Below are 10,176 nucleotides of genomic sequence, written 5' to 3'. Positions count from 1 at the left end.
CCCACCAAAACACCAGTTCAAATAGAGGATGGCTAGGGTTTCCTTCTTTCAACCAAATCTACATCCAATCTGATCCAATTCACCTTGGATCGCAAACCTGCATTGGATGAATAATCCATAATGCAGTTTGCATATGTCCAAAGTATGTTTTCCAAAAATACCAAACTCAACCATGATTTCTGGCCTTGAAATCTGTCGACTCATTTATAACCTAGCTGTTTCCTTCTCAAGGTCCTTTTGAAATCCGATTTCCTTGCTTTGATCTAGGCACCAACAACTCCTTGATCTTTCTTTGTCATTCATTCTTCCTCGAGCTGTATTAATCTATTATCGACCCGTGATTTGTGGTTGTTTCATTTAATGTCAGCTAACTGCTCCAACAACCATGTCGATGGAAAATTCACCGACCTCTGCATGCTTGCCACCTTGGCTTCATGTGGCATCACATCGGCATACATTCGGCTCAACAACACAAGGTCGGTTCAAACTTGAACATTCAACAAATCCTCATGCCAACACAAACCTTTACCGGTAAAACATTCTCCTTATGTTGTCAACAACATACATTACATCGGTAGCTCAACTTCACCTCTGGTGATTTGTGTTATCTTTGTCACTCTGCCTCTTCATCACAGATATTAAGACAGACAAATAGCCAGCCTACAAACTGGTTACAACTTCCCATGCCAACACACAACTTCATATCACCTCTTACCAGTGATGTCATTGGTAGTCTCAATACATGGTCGTCTTCCATGCCTTCATATCGGTTTTGTCTTCCATCATACCAGTTGACAAGCCTCCATGTTAATCTTCCTTATGCCAGATCAATCTTCTTTATACCGGGTTGACATACCTCTACAGGTATCCTGCAATACCGGTTGACATCAATGACAACTCAATGCCAACAATCTACCCCTTTGGCATTGATGTCAACATTATCTATTTCGGTTTCTCTCCCCCTTTGACAGTAATGGAAAAGGGAACCTTAGTCTCACATCAATAATCTCTCCCTTGACTACACTCGATTGGGACACAATCTCCCCCTGTGTCCATGCTTCACGATTCAAGAGTCAGAAAATGGTAACAATGGTTGACTCTCTCTGAATCATACATCCTCCTACGCATTTAAGTGTTATCAGATGGTGGGACAACTCTGATCTTTTGTCTGAAGTACTCAAATGAACCTAAAGGAAGTGGCTTGGTAAATATGTCAGTAATCTGCTCACCAGTTGGAACATATTCAACTATGATCTCCCTCAAGCAATGATACTTGATTGCAATGTGTTTTTTTCTTGAGTGCATTACTGGATTCTTGGAGATGTTGATTGTGCTTGATTTATCACACCAGATTGGAATAAGATCCGATATCTCCACCTATATGTCCTTCAATTTCTTCTTCATCCATAGCACTTGTGAGCAACATGTAGCATTAGCTATATATTCAGCCTCATCAGTGGATAATGACACCAAGTCTTGCTTCTTGGTGTACTAACTAGTCTCCTAAGTAGAAAGCACCTCCACTTGTACTTTTCTAGTCATCAATACTTCCTTCCCAATCTGCATCAGTATAAGCCTGCAAAGAGAAGTGTCCTTTCTTTGGATACCACGGGCCATAGTTGATAGTTCCTTGTAGATACCTAAATATTCTTCTGACTACATTTAGGTGAGGCTGTTTAGGAGTAGATTGGAATCTTGCTACCATGCAAGCAACTTGTACAATATCCGGTCTAGATGTTGTTAAATATAAAAGACTACCAATCATAGACCTATAGAGTGTTTTCTGAACTTCTAGTGACTCATCTATTTTTCTCAACTTACAACTAGTACCCATGTGAGTACTTACCGGTTTGTTGTCCTCCGTTCGAAATTTTTTTAACATGTCTTTCGCATACTTGGTTTGGGAGATGAAAATTCCTTTCTCCTGTTGTGAGATCTGTAAACCAAGTAAATATGACAACTCACCCAGCATGGACATCTCAATTTTTGTCTTCATCTGATATGCAAATTTTTTGCACACGATGTCCTTGTCTCCACCAAAGTTAATATCATCCACATATACAACTACTATAATCATGTGATCTCCATCTACCTTGACATACAAGTTACTGTCTGCATTCCCTTTGTGGAATCCTTTCTCCTTCAAGTATTTATCCAACCAAGAATACCATGCTCTAGGAGTTTGCTTCAAACCATACAAAGCTTTCTTCAACCGGTATACAAAACTATCATCATCATGTAAAATATAACCCTCTGGTTCTTCCATATATACCTCTTCTTCAAGGTTACCATTCAGAAAGGCAGATTTGACATCCATTTGGTAGACTTTGTAACCTTTATAGGCAGAGAAAGCTAAAAAAATTCTTATTGCCTCTAACCTAGCAACCGGTGCAAAGGTTTCTTTGAAGTCAATACCTTCCACTTGAGCATACCCTTTGCAAACCAACCTTGCTTTATGCCGGATTATCTTGCCTTCTTCATTCATTTTATTCTGGTAGACCCACTTGGTACCTATGATATTCTTGTCTGCCAGTCTAGGAACAAGTTCCCATGTTTGATTCTTCTCAATTTGTGTCAATTCTTCATCCATGGCATCTGCCCATTTCTCACTTTTGCTAGCTTCATCAAAAGTTTTGGGTTCAAGTTCTGTCATGAGGAAGAAATTTACCTGCTCATCATTTCAGGCTAGTCTTCTTCTAGTTTGCATAGCTTCATTTTTATCTCCTATGATCAGTTCTTCCGGATGGTTCTTTTGCACATACTGGTTGGAGTTCTTGCTTGGTGCTTCCTCTACTAGTCCATTTTTAGATTGATCTTCATGCTCATCATTTGAACCATCAATACAGGGTGCCAGTACAGATTCTTTCTATTGTAGGTCTTCATCTATTCTTACATTTATACTATCAACCATTTTTCTCAAATTCTTGTTGTAGCATTTGTAAGCTTTGCTCTTGGTTGAGTAACCCAAGAAGATTCCTTCATCGCTTTTGGAATCAAAACTTTCTAATCCATCTACATCTCTCTTGATGAAGCACTTACTTCTAAATACTCTAAAATGCTTGAGTGATGGTTTTCGGTTGTACCATAACTCGTAGGGAGTCATTATATTGTTCACTCTTAGTTGTACCCAGTTTAATGTATAGACAAAAGTATCAATTGCTTCCTTCTAGTATGTATCTGATATGCTAGCCTCATTTAACATTGTTCTAGCCATTCCCTTTACTGTCCTATTCTTCCTTTCTGCCACACAATTATGCTATGGTGTTCTTGCTGCTGAATACTGTCTGGATTCCATGTTTCTCATAGTAGTCAATAAACTCATTTGAAGAATATTCTCCACCTCAGTCTGATCTTAAACACTTTAACTAGTGTCCACTATCATTTTCAACCATCCTTCTAAAAATATTGAATATTTCAAATGCCTGTTATTTTTCATGCAAAAATGTCACCCAAGTCATCCTTGAGTAGTCATCAATGAATATCATGAAGTGTCTCTCACCAGTCAGGGCCCTTGTCCTTGATGGTCCACACAAATATGTATGTACTAACTCTAGAGGTCTTGAGGTATTATACTCTTTTTTTTTGCATCTCACTTTGATTTGCTTTCCTCTGATGCATTCATCATAAAAGGCACTTGTTGGTTTAGTTATTTGTGGAATGTTTCTTACATACTAGTTCTTGCTTATCTTCACCAGATTGTCAAAGTTCACATGGCCTCATCTTTGGTGCCTCAACCAACTTTCATCAACCTGTCCCATCATACATTGGGACTCATAGAATTCCCTCAGATTGTAGACATTACCATATGTTCTCTTTCCTTCTGCCACAATTGAACTAGTACTCTACTTTCTTATCTGACAACTGGTAGCATCAAATGTGAACTTGTACCATTTGTCACACACCTAACTTACACTCAGCATATTATGCTTTAGTCCTTCCACATAGTACACATCATGAGCCTTAAGCTTTCCATCAATATTAAATGTACCATGACCTTTAATCTTGATGGAGGAGTTGTTACCAAAATGGACATAACCACCATTCCAATCATCAGGCTTGATAGAATTTTTCTTGTCTTCGGTCATGTGGTTTGAGCAGCCACTATCAACTACCCATAAATTCTTCCTTTCAACATGTAGAGAAGTCTACATAATCAAGCTTGACACTGTCTTGTTTTTCTCCTTCTCTATCCAAACTTGTTTCTCTTCTTTCTTCTCCTCTTCTGTCATCTTGTGTTCTGATTTAGTCTCTATCTTCTGATCCGGTATAGTTTTCTTTTTCTCACCAGTTCTCAGCTTACAATGCCTTGCTATGTGACCAAAATTTTGGCACTTATAACATTTTACATTAGTATTGAAAGATGTATCCAAAGCATTCTTGTAAGACATCTGCACACTTCTCCTACACTCATAACTCTTATGACCAAACTCATTGCAATTGTAGCAAGTGACATTTGTACCTTGTAATGCAGAAAATTAGTTTCTAATCTCAAAACTAGGATTTAAATTCATTTTCTTACAGTCTACCATTATATGATTGAACTTATTACACCGGTGACAATAACCATGAAAGTTGGGAACATACTGGTTAGATTGTCTTGGTCCTGCAAATGACTACCTTAGCGGGGGTCTTCCTTTCATGCTGCTAACTCTGGTGAATCCTCCATGATTAGCTCTTTCATTTCTCCTTGGATCTGCATGTTAGTGCATTGAGTATGGTCTCTAGTTCATTAATTGTGTATACTGGTTTGTGTGATGATTCTTGACAGCATCTGCATATGTCTTCTTACCAGTACTTTGCTTACCATGAATGTCTTCTTCTCTTCGCTTTCATTTGAATAAGTAAATAGTATCTCCTTACTAGATGTGTCTTTGCCATTTGATCTTTGACCCTCTTCAAATCCTAAGCCACCGCTATCCTTAGATTTATTTTGTTTGCTCAACATCTTGTCTAAGGCTTCAGTGTTGCCTTCATATTTGATTCTCACTTTCATTTCTTCCTTGCTTTTCTCTAATTCCTTTTGGAGCTTGACAATTTCTTCTTCTAGGTTCTGATGTTCCTTCTCCTTTTTACTCAAACTGGTGCTAGTAACTTTACAGATCCTCTTGGATTCTTCCAATTGAAGTTTTAGATCTGCAATTGTTTTCTTGGACTCTTCAAGAGATTTATCCAACATCTCTTGTTCTTCAGCTGCAACCTTTTTCATCTTCTTTAGATTTATTCTTGTTTTTTGTAGCTCTTCCAAGGCACTAATGAGCTCAACTTCAAGATCTACTTCTCCATCTTTCTCTTCCTCTTCTCCTTCTTCAGGTACCAGAACCTCTTGGGCCATGAAAATGGTTGCACTGTCATCATCTTCACTACAACAGTGGTCTAAGACATTTCCTCATCGGTGGTATCATTTTCATGTGTGTAGAGACTAATCTGCTTCTGGTTGCCTCTTCTACCATACTAGTAGACATTATTCTTCTTGTCCTTACCATATGATCTCCTACCACTTGATTGATCATCTTCATTTCTATCACCATAGGGATATTTGGCAACAAAATGTCCAATATTTCCACAGTTGAAACATTTCAAGGGCAACTTGCCTTTGTATTTTCCTAAACCTATCTTGAGTCTTCTGACAAAGTTTGTCGTGTTGTCATCAAATTCTTGATCGGTTCCATCATGAGCAGACTCTTCTTTTCCTTTTCTTGATGTTTTGAATGCAACTTCTTTCTTCACAGCCTCAGTACCGGTAGTCCTCAATTCATAAGCAACTAGGGAACCATACAACTCATCCATTGTAAAGACTTTCAGATCTTTTTCTTCTTCTATTGCAGAAAAATTTGTATCATACTTAGGTGTAAGGGATCTCAATACTTTCTTCACCACCACTTCATCTTTTATTTTTTCTCAAAGCCCTCTAATGGTGTTTATTGTTCCATCAATCCTTTGGAGATAGTTAGCAATCTTCTCTTCATCTCTCATCTTCAAACCCTCAAGTTGTGCTCTCAATGTCTGTAACTTAGCTTCCTTGACTTTAGTGTCGCCTTCAAATATTTTCTACAACTTATCCCAAGTTGCTTTAGCAGATGAGTAGTGCATGACCTTAACAAAATCATTATCTGATATCCCACTAAGAATAGCATTCTTTGCCTTAGCATTGTTCACATATTCCTTCTTAGCATCTGGATTAGTAGGAGGATTATTAGGGATAGTATACCCATTCACAACCGACATCCATACATCACAACCTAGAGAGGACAAATAGGTTTCCATTATTCTACTCCAAAAAGTATAGTTGACACCATCAAACATAGGAGCTTTTGAGGAGGCTGATTCATTTCTTGCCATTGTGAACACTTGACATGATCTACCCAAGCTAGAGAATGCTTTGACAAAATAGGGTACCTAGGCCCTGATACCAATTTTTGGACACAACGGATCACCGAGAGGAGGGTGAATTAGTGATTTAAACATTTTTTACTTAATCAGAGCTATATCGGTTCAATAAGAGATATACAAGATACAGACCAGTTACCAAAGTAATGCAAATAGTGTGCGTAGGAGAAATAACTAAAGGATTAATACATCACACACATGAAGATGCAACACATAACACTAGATGTACAAGGAAAACCCAATGTGGGAAAAACCTCGGTGAGAATAGCTGCTAGAGATCTTCTACTCTAATCTAGCCTCACAATGAAAAGATCTGATTACAAAATTTAGGGCACCAACCCCTGATTTATGAGTATCAACTCAAAGGAGCACCAACCCCTACACAAGCACCCAGTGTAAACAATATGAAAAACTCAGATTACAATTGAGATCCTTGCTACAAATGAAGTTTTGCAACCTTTCAAAACTTTGCACTACCGGTTTCTATCTTACCGGTTTATATCAACTCAACATACATTGCAACTTTGCCTTCCCATTAGTTTCACCTCTCCTTAATCTTCTCTCCCTCCGTACTACTAAATTCAAATCACACTAGATCACTCTTCTCAGGTATTGCTTCTTTGAGTTTGTCACCTTTGCATTTTATGCTCACTCTGTCAGTTTATTCCTTTAACTGGTTTACTCTACTTCTTCTTGCTAGTACAATCTTCACTCACAAACACTTCAAGTATTTTTCTCTTTGGTTTTCAGACACCAATTTCACACTCTCCTTTTTCCCTTCAGCAACTATTCTATCTATCTTTGGTATCCATATTTGAACTGAAGCTTTCCTGCCAAAACACGAACTCAAACAGAGGGTGGCTACGATTTCCTTCTTCCAACCAAATCTGCATCCAATCTGATCTGATCCACCTTAGATCGCACACATGCATTGGAGGAATAAGCCATCATGCGTTTTTCATCTATCCAAAGTATGTTTTCCAAAAATAGAAAACTCGACCATGATTTCTGGTCTTCAAACCTGTTGACTCATTTATGACCCAATTGTTTCCTTCTCGAGGTCCTTTTGCAATCCGATTTCCTTTCTTTGATCCAGGCGCCAACAACTCCCTAATCTTTCTTTGTTGTTCATCCTTCCTTGAGCCATATTAATCTATTATTGACTCATTATTTGTGGTTGTTTCATTTAATGTCGGCTAACTACTCCAAAAACCATGTCGATGGAAATTTCATTGACCTCTGCATCCTCACCACCTCAGCTTCATGTGGCATCACATTGACATACATTCAGCTCACCAACACAAGGTCGGTTCAAAATTAAACATTCAACGAATCCTCATGCCAACACAAACCTTTACCAATAAAACCTTCTCCTGCTACTATCGACAGCATACATTACACCAGTAGCTCAACTTCACCTTTGATGGTTTATGATCTCTTTGTCACTCTGCCTCTTCATCACAGATATTAACACAAACAAATAGCCAACCTACAAACTGGTTACAACTTCCCATGCCAACACACAACCTCATATCACCTCTTATCGGTGATGTCACTAACAATCTCAACACCTGGTTATCTTCCATGCCTTCATACCGGTTTTGTCTTCCACCATACCGGTTGACAAGCCTCCATGTTAATCTTCCTTATGTCGAATCAATCTTCTTCATACCGGGTTGACATACCTCTACCGGTATCCTGCAATACCAGCTGACATTAATGACAACTCAATGCCAACAAAAAGTTTCACCATCGAAGCATCCAATTCTGAGATATGTGAATGTATAGAACTGTGAAAAGATAAAACCATATGTATTGATTTGCTACATTCTAGGCCTCATTTAACACTCTCTTCTTTTGGAAATCCTTATCAAACATACACATGTAGTGAGGGAAGAAAGAATCATTGACCCTCCTGAAATGATGTAAACTCTCTTTGAGAGTCAATTGTGGGAAATACTGATAAACAGGAATCTGACTTCTATCACTTGTGGTAGATAAACCTAGAAAATGCCTCATTGAAGTGGTTGCATAGAGAAGATATGAAGTCATGTAGAACTTCAAGATGGTAGGTACTTTGGTCAATTTCTCACACAATGCATCAACAATCTACTTGCCCCAGTAGATTTGCTTCTTATTTTGCCTAATGATGTGAATGTATTGATACATCCACTTATGATATGTATTAAAAAATGGGAGCCCTTTTACTCTACTAAGAAAAGTAATCAAATCATTGACCTCCTAGATGAAATCACTTCAAGGAAGAGTCCCAAGACACCTTGCGATTGTAGGCCTAGAAGTCTTCAACCAATTCTCATTGTTGTTTCTCCTGCACTTATCTAAGTTATTATCATAGTAAGTCACCATTGATTGCATGTCAATGTTGGCATATTGATCTATATCTGGACACTTGAAAATTGTGTCAAAGAAATCATCATTAAGCCTAATGAGATTCTTTTTCCCATCTATATCCTTCACTGATCTTGTTGTAGGATCATATTTGTTTTCTAGGGCTAAAACAAATTCAAGGTTCTGTGATGACATAGGGAATATCACAACTGGATGAATTCCACTATTAATGGTGGGCTCCATCTTGTAGAGGACACTAGGGGCTCTTTGAATCTTCTCATGAGTTCATCAAGATCTATCTGCCCAATTTTTGTATCTCCGATAATGTCAATATTAGATGATACAAAAGGAGGAAAAATTGGATGAAGCTCTTGCTTCTTGAACTTCATGGTTCTTTTGCTTGGTGACGGCTTCGTCATCTGAAAATAATTGCACTAGAACATTGAAAATATCATCACCATATTTGAGCTAATTAGCCTCCTTGCATGGATCTAAGAATTCCATTTGGTAGAACAAAAGCCTCTGATTGATCACAAATTGGCTTAAGATTTCCAATTTTTAAGTGTGTGCAATCAAGTGCAAATCAGACTTATAAGTCTTATTAGCAGGTAAAACAAGTGAAAAACATAAGTAGTGCATATTGGAGTTAAAGTTTGATTTGCATTGATTTGAAAAACTAAGCATCAAAATGAGGTGCATATCAGGTTTATAACCCCGATATGCACTTGGGAAGATCAAAGCATGAAGGTGCATATTGGGGTTATAACCCCGATATGCACTTTATATCGAATATTATAAATCAACAAACTTATGTTGTTAGTTAGGTTTATATCCCCAACTCGCACCTAACCAAAATTTTGTAGTGGAAATCAGAGATATAAACCTAACTAACACCATAGTAGGCACAACAAAGGAAGATGGTGGGTGGAAGGACTATGGCCCTACCACACACCATGGAAAGGCACAGTCAAAAGAAATAAGGATCTGATTTGGGTTTGAACCCAACTCACACCGCAAACTTCAACATTAAAGGAAAAGAAAAGGATGGTGAGGTGGGAATCACAATATACACCTCAAAGTATGCTTTGGGTGTATGTTGGGATTATCACCCCGACCTCTTAATGAAACAAAAAGAAACTAAGCCAAAGTTACTAAAGAAAAATTGTGAAAAATAAAAGGAAAGAAGCAAAGAAAAACATACCCAAAAATGTGATGATGACTTCGGCCTTGCTCAGATGGGGATCCTTGCGTGTCAAACTGATAAACCTCAAACAAAATGAGCAAAAAGAATGCTCAAATTAAAAATAAAAGAGGTGGAATCTAAAACAAAACGAACTCTTAAAAATAAATCAATGAAAATGTGTGCCTCATTATGGTGTATTTCGGACTTGTAAATCTGATTTACACCATAAGATCCCCAAAGCGATGTAAGTTGGACTT

Source organism: Cryptomeria japonica, chromosome 8 (assembly GCF_030272615.1).
Source record: "Cryptomeria japonica chromosome 8, Sugi_1.0, whole genome shotgun sequence".
Classification (NCBI taxonomy): Eukaryota; Viridiplantae; Streptophyta; class Pinopsida; order Cupressales; family Cupressaceae; genus Cryptomeria; species Cryptomeria japonica.
Note: the sequence above shows the minus strand (reverse complement) of the source record.